The following is a 13,022-nucleotide window of genomic DNA, read 5'->3' as shown; positions in this document are numbered from 1 at the left end:
TTTGGGACCCTGAGTGGTGGTAAGGGAGGAAGTATAAGGGCATGTGTAGCACTTGTTCCGCTTTCACGGATAAGTGCCAGGAGGGAGATCAGTGGGGAGGGATGGGGGGGAAGAATGGACAAGGGAGTCGCGTAGGGAGCGATCACTGCGGAAAGCAGAGAGAGGGGGGAGGGAAAGATGTGCTTAGTGGTGGGATCCCGTTGGAGGTGGTGGAAGTTACGGAGAATAATATGTTGGACCCGGAGGCTGGTGGGGTGGTAGGTGAGGACCAGGGGAACCCTATTCCTAGTGGGGTGGCGGGAGGATGGAGTGAGAGCAGATGCGTTTAAGAGCAGAGTGGAGGAAAGGAAGCCCCTTTCTTTAAAAAAGGAGGACATCTCCCTCGTCCTAGAATGAAAAGCCTCATCCTGAGAGCAGATGTGGCGGAGACGGAGGAATTGCAAGAAGGGGATGGCGTTTTTGCAAGAGACAGGGTGAGAAGAGGAATAGTCCAGATAGCTATGAGAGTCAGTAGGCTTATAGTAGATATCAGTGGATAAGCTGTCTCCAGAGACAGAGACAGAAAGATCTAGAAAGGGGAGGGAGGTGTCGGAAATGGACCAGGTAAACTTGAGGGCAGGGTGAAAGTTGGAGACAAAGTTAAGTTGGTGGTTACTGCCAGTGTAATGGTAAACTCCGGGCACCCAATTAGAAGCAAATGATGGACCCAGTCTTGCTGGAATTCCTTAGCCTTACGGCAGAGTTCACCTTGTCCAGGACTCCAATGATTTTGATTAATAGGTATATTACTTTCAAAAATTATTTCGTTTTAGTTTAAAACTTCGCTTTATTATACGGTAGATGCTTTATGTAATCTAGTTAACATTTCCCGTCAAAAAGATTTAAAACATAAAATATAGAATAACATAACACAGTACAGGCAGTTTAGCTCACACTCTTTTAACCTACTCTAAGATCAATCTAACCCTTCCCTCCCCAGTAGTCCTTCATTTTTCTTTCACCTGTGTGCCTGTCTAACGGTCTCTTATGCATCCCCAATGTATCTGCGTCCAACACCACCCCTGGCAGTGTGTCCCACACAACCACCATTCTCTGTGTTAAAGACCTACCTCTGACACCCACCCCCCATACTTCCCTCAAATCAGCTTAAAATTATGACCCTCGTATTAGCCATTTCTGCCCTGGCGCTGGCTTTCAACCCACCCCATCAACCTGTGCAGCAATATTAGTATCCTAATGATCTTCAAAGTGCCGGTGCATCCTCTTTCTGAACTCCGACATGTTCTAGCATGTTCCAACCTGTTCTACGCTGTCACTGGTGAATACTGAAGCAAACTATTTATTAAGGACCTCCCCTGACTCCAGCAACCTCAGGCAGATGTTTCCCCTAATCGGTCCTGCCCTCACTCTAGTCGTCCTCCTGTTCTCTGCATATATTTAGAGTACCTAGGGGGTTTCCTTAATCCTACTCGCCAAGGCCCCATTCTAGCTTCCTTAAGTTCCTTCCTGTCTACCTTGTAACTCTCAGGAGCCCTGTCTGACCCTCGCTTCCGAAACCTTAAGTGAGCTTCTTTCTCCCTTTTGACTAATTATTCCACATCTCTTGTCAAGCATGGTTCTTTCGGCCTACCATCCTTTCCCTGTCTCAATGGGACAAACACATCCAGACACCGTGCAAGTGTTTGCTAAACAACCTATGCACTTCCATTGTGCATTTCCATTCCCAATTTATGGTCCCAAGTTCCGGCCTAATAGCATCAGAATTCACCCTCCCCCAATTAAATGCTTTCCTATACAGTTAATGTTTTGCAACTCCAGAAACTAATCAAAAGAAGAACACAGGGAAATCAGAATAAATATGTCTAACTTCATTTTTACTTTAGGTGAGGCGTGCACTTATGTCGCGGTGACATGATGGCGTGTGTCATTCACTGTGAATAGCACACGCCATTATGTCACTGCGACATATAACCTGTAATGAATTATTTAAACAAAGAATGTTTAATCAAACAATATATTTACAATATTACTCAAATATTACTGAAAAAAATAAATGCAGAACACATAACGTTTGCTCTTATTCCTGCTCAAGGCTATAGTAAAGGTAAGGGTATTGTGAACACTGTCCCTGAAATGGTCACCTACCGGGTAGAGGTCTGTCATTTGACCTGGTTTCTTTCCTAATACTGGATCTAGTATGGCCTCTCCTTTATTTGGCCTGTCCACATATGGTGTCAGGACCCTTCCTGGACACACCAAACAAATTCTGCCCCTAACAAACCTTTTGCACTAAGGGGGTGCCAATCAGTGTTAGGGAAGTTGAAGTCACCCGTGACAATGATCCTGTTATTTTTGCACCTTTCCAAAAACTGCATCTCCATGTCTTGGTTGCTTTTGGGAGTCTATAGAATACTCCCAGTAGAGTGATAGCTACATTCCTATTTCTAATTTCTACCCACACTGACTCTGTAGACAATCCCCCTGTAATGTCCTCCCTTTCTGCTAACCCTGATTAGCAATACCACTGCCACAGCTCTTTTACCTCCCTCCCTGTCCCTTTCGAAACATCTAAACCCCGAAACATCCAGCAGCTATTCCTGCCCTTGTGAAAGCCCAGTCTCTGTAATGGCCACAACGTTATAGTTTCACGTGCTGATCTGTGCTCTAAGTTCACCACCCTCGTTCCTGATACTCCTCGCATCTGGATCAGGATGAGAACTTTCAAAACAGTTCAGCAGTTTTCAGAAGTATCTGAAAGTCAGGCCTTTCATCTTAGTTACCACACTTGCAGCTGGCAAAGCCTGCCCTATGTCTTTGGCCGTTAGGAGTGATTCAGGAATGCCAGGTGGTGGGGTTGTCCTCCTCGAGGCTTTCTCATAGTCACATTTCTGAGCTTGGGGACATTGAAATCCCAGGACAGACTTAGCATTCGGTCCTTGCATGAGTGTGGAATGATTTCATTTCCAGAGCGTCAGCTTGGTCCGACTCCTACCAACTCATTCAGTAAGGGAACTTCAGATTTATTGCATTCTGACTCCTACCAGTGGTTTGTTTCCTGACAATTTAAAAGTCATTAAAACCTAAATATTCTGTCGCTGGGACAATGCTTCATTTACTTATCTCCTTTCCATAACTCAAAGTTTACATAAAAAGTGGGGGCAAAGGTCTTGAGACCAGTGACCGCCTGTATTCAGAGCACTTGCTTGTGTACTCCCTCCCTTTGTCACCTGAGACGGAGAGTTGTCCACAACGCATCCATTCTCATTAACCCCTCACGAATGCCATCTTGTGAGCAGCTTTGGGCCTCTTGTTTAAGGAAGGATGTGCTGACATGGAGAGTGTTCAGGGAAGGTTCATGAAAGTGATTCCGGGATTGAAAGGCTAATCGGCTTGAGGAGAGCCCAAAGGCTCTGGGCCTGTACTCACTGGAATTCGGAAGAATGAGAGGGGATCCCATTGAAACCTGTCGAAAGGCCTCAACAGAGTGGATTTGGAGACGATGTTTCCTGTGGTCGGGGAGTCTAAGTCCCGAGGACACAGCCTCAGGGAGTACATTGTCGGGAAGTGTATGATCATGCACTTTAAAAGAGTTGACTACTTTCTGACTGAGAGAAAATTCAAAAATTTGAGGTGCAGAGGGACTTGTGAGTCCTTGTGAGGGATTCGCTAAAGCTTAATTTGCAGGCTGAGACGGCAGTGAGGAAGGCAAATGCAATGTTAGCATCCATTTCAAGAGGACTAGAATAGAAAGTCGAAGATGTAATGTTGAGGCTTGATAATGCAGTGGTGAAGCCTCACTTGGAGTATTGTGAGCAGTTTTGGGCCTCTTATCTAAGAATAGAGGGACATCCATTTAGAACGGAGATGAGGAGGAATTTCTTTAGCCAGAGAGTGGTGAATGTGTGGAATTCATTACTGCAGGTGGCCGTGGAGGCCAAGTCTTTATGTATACTTAAGGAAGAGGTTGATAGATTCTTGATTGATCAGGGCACGAAGGAATACGGGGAGAAGTCAGGAGACTGAGGCTGAGAGAGAATATGGATCAGCCATGATGAACTGGCCAAATGGCCTATTTCTGCTCCTATATCTTAAGGTCTTATGGAGTGTATTCCTGTCAACTCCCCTCATATTCTACCACCCATCCATACAACTAACAGTGGATTCCAACCTATGCCATCTTTGGAACGCCAGGGTGCAGCTTCCTGAACCTTGGGAAGTGGGAGGTAACCGGAACACCCAGAGGAAACCTGCATGCAAACACCACCAGAGGTCAGGGTTGACCAGGAATTGACCAAGTCAGGATTGACCAGGATTCGTCAGGAATTGACCAGGTCAGGATTGACCAGGAATTGACCAGGTCAGGATTGACCAGGAATCGTCAGGAATTGACCTGGTCAGGATTGACCAGGAATTGACCAGGTCAGGATTGACCAGGAATTGACCAGGTCAGGATTGACCAGGATTCGTCAGGAATTGACCTGGTCAGGATTGACCAGGATTGGTCAGGAAGCTCAGTTACCTTCCATCCTCCTTCACTTCAAAGAAAGAAGCCCTAGCTTACTCAGCTTTTCCTCATGTTGTCTAGTCCAGGTAAATCTCCTCTGTACCCTCTCGCAAGATTCCACATCCTTCCTATAATGAGGCGAGCAGAACTGAATACAATCCTCCAATGGGGTCTAACTAGAGATTTATCGGGCTGCAGCAATGCCTCGCCACTCTTGAAGTCAATCCCCCCCCCGACTGATAAAGGCCGACACCCCTCACACCTCCGTAACCAGCCTTATTTATCAGAGATGTGCGTCACTGTGAGAATGATGCTGTTTGCGCCATTGCATCTGCGAAAAGCCGCTTCGGCTCTGGGAATCCCAGCGCTTCATGTGAACAGCATGTGAGAGTGCCGGGCCCTAACCACTGCATGAGGCTTGCCAAGTTCATGGTGGCTCCACATAAGGCATTCTTGGTCAGGCAGCTACGTCAACTAGCTATTCTGTGCTAGCATTGTGAAAATATAACCATCTTGGTCAAAGCCACAGGGATAAATATTCAACAGCATTTTTAAATCTTCTGATTTCCTCCTATAAAGAGTAAGCAATCAGAACATGTGACAAAATGACTTGAATGAGATGTTATTTCAGCTGGAGCTGAGGGATGGGAACTACAGCTGAAACTGAAGAGTGCTCAGCATAGTTCTGCTATCGAATAATCTGGTTTTGGATAATTGAAGCAGATTGTAATTAGATCAAGCTGCGGTATCATTTTTTTTTCATTTTCTTAAGTTTATGTAAACATTACCACAGAAGCTCATTGTCTGAGATGGTACAAGGCTGCCACTGTGGTCCCAGTGTGTAATCTGACAGGGGTGATTTACTCTTTTGGAGCTGTGCATAGCTGTGGGACACACTTGGCTAGAACTTTCACAGTTAGGCTGATGCTCTCATCTCAGCCCTGATGCCAAGAAGATAGATCTTACCCACTCCCATTTGCACTAAAACTGTGACTACCCCTTCAGTCCATACAGTGTCCAACTCCTGCCTATAACCTATTAATAAAAGCTTTGCAATATTCCGTAGTCTTGCCTGCCAGGCTTTCTTTTGCACCCTTTTTGCCCTCCTCACTACTTCTTGCTAAAGTGCCCCCAATAATATTTTCCACAGTGCCTCTCTTGTTTTCTCTCTCTTTGCGTGTCCAACAGAGATTACAGGCTGGCCCAGAAAGGTCCAGCCTCTGCCGGTGTTGGGGGACAACGTGTGGTGACATTTGGTACAAGAATGGTGCTGAGGGAGTGGCGCCTTTTACACTGAGGCGCATTGTGCATGGAAGATCCCAGGCCAATTTGCCAGTTGGTGCAGTTTGATCCAGAGCTGATCCCTGACGCGATCTACCCCGGGAAAGATTGTTTTTAGTTGCAGTTTCATGTGGAAACAAGACCCGACAAATTCAGCTTCTCAGCTTAGTTTATTTTGTCAATGGATCACTGGCCCCTGATCTCTCCATGCTGGCTGAGTTGTGCACTGATAAATTACCCAATCGAAAACAGATAGATTATTATGATTATGATTATGATTATGAAGACACGTAGTCCTCTTTTATTGTCATTTAGTAATGCATGCATTAAGAAATGATACATTATTTCCTCCAGTGTGATATCACAAAACACAGGACAAACCAAGATTAGACCAGTATAAGGGGTTTCTTCTTTTATGTTACTGCAAAGGCTAGCAAAATGGCTTCTTTGTTATGTTATAATTAAGATGGCTTTTCTGTAATAATAACTCCGATGTAAGGAGTTCTCTCTCTCTCTGCTTGTTTGGGTTATATTATTGATAAGAGAGAGAACGAACCAATTGAGATAGATGTTATTCTTTCTTGTGTGTCTGTAAACTTTTGTTTCGCTAGCTTTGGGGGAGAAGGCGAATGGGGGCAGAGAGAGGAGACGCAATGCAGTAAGCTGGGCAGCGGGACAGACCCCGAGCGGGAGTCCGAAGTCCAGGGTCTTTGGTGAGGAGAGGAGACGAAGACAGACTCATGTGGAGTGTCTGGTCAGCCACCGTGGTTGGTCCCGGGCGGCGGGTCGAGGAGGTCGGGGGGGATCGAATGGTGGAAAGAAGACTCCGTTAATTGAGCTCCGACTGTTGTGCACGAAGTGGTTGAACTTTGATAAGTTTGGCGCCTTTTATTTTCCTTTTATATTTTATCTCTATTAATTACCTAGTTCCAGTAATATCTATAAAGTGTAATCATTTATACTCTATACTTTATTGTCGCCAAACAATTGATACTAGAACGTACAATCATCACGTTTAATCGCATAGTGTATTGAGTGTTATTTGGCGGGGTGGGGTACATCACACAGCATCTACACAAAACTCATTACCCAGTTTGGCAGGGCCAAAGGTTGCTCCCCCTAGATGAAAGTGAGCTGAGCGAGCCTGAAGCTTACCAGGACCAGACTTGGACATTATATAAGTCATGGGACTTGACTATTTTATTTTATTTTTTATTTATTTTGAGATACAGGATAGCAACAGGCCCTTCTGGTGCAACGAGCCCCCACTGCCAAATTACATCTATGTGACCAATTAACCTAGTAACCTCTACGTCATTGGAATGTGGAAGGAAACTAGGGGGATCTCATGTGGCCGCATGAAGAAGATACAAACTCCCTGCAGGCAGTCATGGGAATTGAACCCGGCTGACTGGCGCTAGAGTAGCTTTACGCTAAACACTACGTTGCTGTGCCATCCGGTGACTACAGCCTAAGCTGCCTGGATTTCATTCAACATCCCCTGGCTACTGACTGAGGCTTCACAGAGACTTTGAATGGAAGTTAGCCATCTTCTCTGTGAAAACCAGTAGATAGAGCATTGCTTAATTTATGGCCGAAGAGCCAAGTGTTAAAGGCGTTAATCAAGCAAGTGCCCGGACCAAGTGAGGCGGTGATGTGCAATGCTGGGGATTTACCACCTTGTCCTCTGCTGCTCAATAAAAGTTGGAGCCTATTTTTAGGCCAGCGCTTGCAAACGAGCCCTGATATCACACCAACCAGTTTTCTTCGCTCCTGTCTGATCTTTTTCTGTCCATGATCGCAGGGGTGTGAGATGAATTGCTAAGCACCACAAAAATGAGTGCAGAATTGAAAGCACCTAGATTTAATTTTGAGATTAAGTAACACCGTGTTCCACAATTTTTTGTTTTGATGCCATCACTTTGTTCCAAGTGTCATTGTGGGTTCCATCTGTGCTTTAGAGAGAAGTATTGGAATACGATTTCGTTTTTTTACCATTTAAGCTTCTTTTCCATTTTTGCTTCTCGGCGAAGCAAGAAACAGAGGCCAGGCAGATGAGGCTAAATCGGAGTAAAAGAAAGAAATCAGTAAACGCACTATATATTGACACATTAGCTTTATAAAAGTTACATATCATAAGGAGTTGTGAGGAGCTTTACCACACTATAAACTAAATTGGGATTGCTGTATTGTGATGTTCAGTGTGAACTCAATCAACCAAAGGCTCATTTCATGCCCTATGAGACTCTGGGCCAATAAACTGGTAGATTGTCACATGTAGTGAGGTAGAATGGAAAACTTTTTTTTCATGCCATACAGACAGATCATTTTACTACTCAGTACATCGAGGCAGTACAAGCGAAAAGCAACAACTGAACGTAGAGTAAAGCGACACATCTACAGAGAAATTGCAGTGCAGACAGACCATAAGATGCAAGGTCATGACAAGATAGATTTTGAGATCAAAAGTCCATCTTATCTTTCTTTACTAGGTGTCTAATCAATAGGGTTATAAGAGCAGAATATTGAGGTTTGGTCAGATGTTAGTCTTAAGGATTAACTTAATGGAAGAAAGAAAGGTCGACCTAGAAACTAGGTTTTGCTTTGTTGTCCTTGTGCTGGCCATCGCTGTCTGCCAATTTCATTAGGTTTTCTGCAAAAAAAAAATCACAACTTCAGCTAAAAAGACCTTTGAATAATGTTAGGGTGGTCTGTATCCTGAAAGGTGCATGAGAATGGGCCCTGCATGGTCTCCACAGAATCACAATCTTTAATGCCATCTCACTGCACACCAAGTGTCTGAAGACCACCAGTCCTTAAAGACACATTTCTTGTGGCAGTACACACCATGTGGCAGCGACAGAGGACAGGCGACAGCGAAGAGGGAGAGAGCTCTACATTTTACATGATGTGACTAGGACAGAGGACAGAGAAGACACCATAGAGTGATAGCAAGGTAGGGCACAGCAACAGGCCTTTCAGCCCACTGGATCCACATCGACCATCACGCACACATCTCTACAGTGGTCCTACCCTCACTTGATGTAGCCAACGTCAAGGCTCTGTGGGGAAGAGTTACATTGCTCTTCCATACCGGACATGGAGGGGCTAAGTCGGGTGGGGAAGCCCTTCAAACTAAAAAAGAGTGCATTGCCCCAGGAGCTACAATGATACCAGGGTAATAAATAGAATTATGTTAACACCATTGGACCTATTGACCAAATCACATTAACAACGTAGAATTTTGCACTGTTTTCTTTTTGTATATATGTTTATTTTTGAAATATAAAAGTACATTTTATTCTTTCACGCCTGCCCCCCCTGCTCCCCTCTGCCATTTTCACAAACAGAGAGACCTGGAGGTACAACTACAATGTTCCCTGAAAGTGGTAACACAAGTAGGCAGGGTGATAAGGAAGGAGTACGGCATGATTGCATTCAAAGTTCAAAGTAAATTTGTTGTCAAAGTACAGTACATATATGTCACCATATACTAAACTGAGATTCATTTTCATGCTGCATTCACAGTAGAATGGAGAAATACAATAGCATCAATGAAAAATTATGGTTAAAGAGGACAAAGAAACAGTGTGCAAAATAATAATAAATAAATAGTGAGATAGATAGATAGAGAGATAGATAAAGAGAGAGAGATAGAGATAGATAGATAGAGGGAGATAGAGAGATAGAGAGATAGCAAGAGAGAGAAATAGAGAGATAGATAGAGAGATAGATTGATAGATAGATAGATAGATAGATAGATAGACAGGCTGAGAATATGAGTTGCAGAGTCTTTGAAGATGAGTCCATAGTTTGTGGAATCAGGTCAGAGTTGGGGTGAGTAGTTATCCACGCTGGTTCAGGAGCCTGATGATTGAAGAGTCTCTGAACCTGATACTTGGCACCTAAAGGCCCCTGTACCTCCTTCCTGATGGCAGTAGTGAGAAGAGAGTATGGCCTGGGTGGTGTGGATGCTGCTTTCTTGCAACAGCGCTCCTTGTAGATGTTCTCAGTGGTGGGAAGGGCTTTGCCCGTGATGGATTGGGCTGTGTCCACCACTTCTTGTAGGCTTTTCTGTTTCTGCTCTGGCTACTGAGATGGACCTAGGGTGAGTTATGCTTCAGTCTTGCAACATGCATCATATATTTGAGACAATGCTGCCTGACAGAGAAACGTCTTATTGGAGGTGTGGTGGGAAAAAAAGGCCCCAATGTAGTGAAAAGTATCAGCAGCCTGATAAAGGTGCAAGTGAAACCTCACCACAGGACACATTTAATATTGAATTTTTTGTAACAAATTCTATTAAATATTGGATCAACAATACTCTTACCCTTCTTCTCGCTGGTATGTGATCATTAATATCAATTCACAAAGGGCTTTTATGCCAGCTGTTGACTTGAGGTTCCCATGAAAAGTACCAGCACGACCTAGAGTCTTTGTAACATCATTTTAATGAAAGTGTTGACAGTCAATTGGGTGAAAGTGATCTCCCTTCAGTGCCAACGTGCAATGCCTGAACGCGTCAACCATTGTCTTCTCCGAGTTTGGACCGTCTGAGTTGGTCACATTCTGCCTTCCTGTGGAATCCTGTTAAAAACGCTTACCTGTTGCAGCTCAGACCCTCGTTTCTATCACGTGACTTTCAGTACAAGCCAGAGCTCTTGACCATCAACAAAGCAGTTCTAAGGTTGAGTCATGGCTGTAATGTAAGAAACAGAAAGTTGTTCTGGGGCAGAGTCATGCCTGTTGCATGTAGATAGGGCTTTTAGGGGGGCTGCAAAGGCACCTGGACAGAACTCCTTGTGACTTGGACGGGACTGGCCAGATGAAAATCCACAGCAGGCTGCCCCGAGATGACAGATGCTGCTTTCCTGTGACAGTGCTCCTTGTAGATGTGTTCCATAGTGGGGAAGGTCTTTATCTGTGGTGGACTGGGCTGTATCCATCACCTTTTGTAGGCTTTTCTGTTCCAGGCCATTAGAGTTTCCATTCCAGGCCGTGATGCTACCAGTCAGTACACTCTCCACTACACAGCAGTAGAAGTTTGTCAAAGTTTCAGTGACATGCTGAATCCATGCCAGCTTCTAAGACAGTTGAGGTGCTGTCATGCCTTTTTGTGATGATACCTATGTGCTGGTCCCAGTACTGGATCTCTGATGTGGTAACGCCAGGGAATTTAAAACTACTGATCTTCTCCACCTCCATTCCCCAATGACGACTGACTCATGCATCTCCGGTTTCCTCTCCCCGTATCGGTAATCATCTCTTGTGTTTTGATGATGTTGAGTGAGAAGTTGTTGTGGCAGCAGACACCTAGATTTTCAGCCTACCTCCCATGTGTCACCACCTTTGATATGGCCAATGAAAGTGGTGTCACCAGCAAACTTGAATCCGACATTGGAGCTGTACTTAATCACACTGTCATACGTATAAAGTGAGTAGAGCAGCGGATGTACACAATAACCCTGCTGCTACACCCTGAACACACACAGAACCCGTCCTGTACACACACAGAACCCGTCCTGAACACACGCAGAACCCGTCCTGTACACACACAGAACCCGTCCTGAACACACGCAGACTCCATGTCCTGTACACACACAGAACCCATTCTAAACACACACAATACCCGTCCTAAATACACACAGACTCCACATCCTGTAGCACACAGATTCCATGTCCTGTAACACACAGACCCTACGTCCTGTAACACACAGACTCCACATCCTGCAACACACAGATTCCATGTCCTGTACACACACAGTCTCCACGTCCTGTAACACACAGACCCTACATCCTCTACACACACAGACTCCACGTCCTGTACACTCACAGACCCCACATGCTGTACACACACATACCCCATGTCTGGTACACATACAGACCCTGCCCCCACATCCATTACGCACACTGACCCTATGTTCTGTACATACACAGACCCTGCCACAACGTCCTGTACATACACAGTCCCAGTCCTGATGTCCCATACACACTGACCCGGCCCCCACATCCTGACACTGACACGGGGCCAGCCAATGACTCCTATTCTCACCAACTTCCCAGGTAACTCTATTCCGCAAAGGTCAGCTCCAGGTCCTCTGCTCCCTGACCTTCCCTTGGGTATTTGAACCTCTGTCCCTATCCCTGGGTCCTACTGTGCACACTGGCCCAATCTTGAGCCTGGGTCATATACACATTCTCACAAACATGGTGCTCTGTACATGTTGACCTTGCCCCTGGGGTGTGTGCACACTTATCCAGCTGCCAGCATACATACGCACTGACTCGATCTCCCTGGCTCCACACCCAGTCAACAGTTCCCGTAAACGCTGACTTGGCACTCAAGTCCAATGCACACTTACCCAGCTCCTGGGTCCTTTCAGTCCATTAAAAGCTTAATCCTTAGAACTGGAAAACTGGAATCATCAGACACATCAGCCAACGTGTAAGGTAAATTAAAACAACCAATAGGCAGAATCTTCCTCTTATTTCCTGCTGCCATCTGCTTCTAATTATATTGTGTGTGGCACTTCATCAAATCCAGCACACTCTCCAGTTGAGCTGAGCCAAGTATTCAATTCTGAACTACTGCCTTGCCCGAAACAAGGATTCTCTTACAATCGGACATATTTCAGAGAAGAGAAAGTATTTGCCTTCAGTGTGATGTGGACACGTTGGATGTTGTGCTACTGACAAAGAGCAGTGTCCAGAGTGAGCGGCCAAGAAATAGAGCTCAAGCTTTTCTTCTGAGCCTATTCCGTTTTTGAGGAAGTTTAATGAATGTTGTGTCTTTAACAGTTTAGTATTAAGGTAAGGTCATCAAGGTCAGTTGTTAATATGAAAACAACCAGCTTTCATCATTTTCTACCACCCCCTGTAAATAGTAAACTAACCGTTTGCTTGTCTTGGCAATGTTTCACTACCTTTGTTCTTGTAGCAGTTTCATTCTCAGTTGCTGGAAGACTACAGCTGGGCTCTGACTGATGGGGTGGGCTGCTTTGACAGGATGCCCTGAGGACACGCTGAGGTTCAGGGATAACTCATTGCCACAGGAACTCTTGGTTTCAGGGAAGGTGAGATCCAGAGATGAGGAGAGAAGTTTAGGAACATCAAACAATTCTACCTGTGTATATCTTACACTAAACATTCTAGTATGTGTTAAAAATGTGTGTTTTCACTGTTCAGTCAGGCCCTGGAAGGAAGGACAGCCATCGGCCAGGTTTGGCAGTGCGTGTGC

At 45.1% G+C, this 13,022-nt stretch overlaps 1 long non-coding RNA gene across 1 annotated transcript in view; it reads left to right on the top strand.

Annotated features, from left to right (window-relative positions):
• The first annotated feature begins 12,560 nt into the window (after positions 1 to 12,560).
• LOC134336875 (uncharacterized) overlaps positions 12,561 to 13,022 on the top strand; it is a 63,261-nt gene continuing 62,799 nt past the window's right edge. Inside the window, exon 1 of the long non-coding RNA XR_010015900.1 lies at positions 12,561 to 12,595. This is a non-coding gene — a long non-coding RNA (uncharacterized LOC134336875). The remainder of the gene's footprint in view (positions 12,596 to 13,022) is intronic.

This window comes from Mobula hypostoma, chromosome 23 (assembly GCF_963921235.1).
Source record: "Mobula hypostoma chromosome 23, sMobHyp1.1, whole genome shotgun sequence".
In the NCBI taxonomy this organism is placed as follows: domain Eukaryota; kingdom Metazoa; phylum Chordata; class Chondrichthyes; order Myliobatiformes; family Myliobatidae; genus Mobula; species Mobula hypostoma.
The sequence above is the reverse complement of the archived record's forward strand: the minus strand, read 5'-3'. Positions and strand labels throughout refer to the sequence as shown.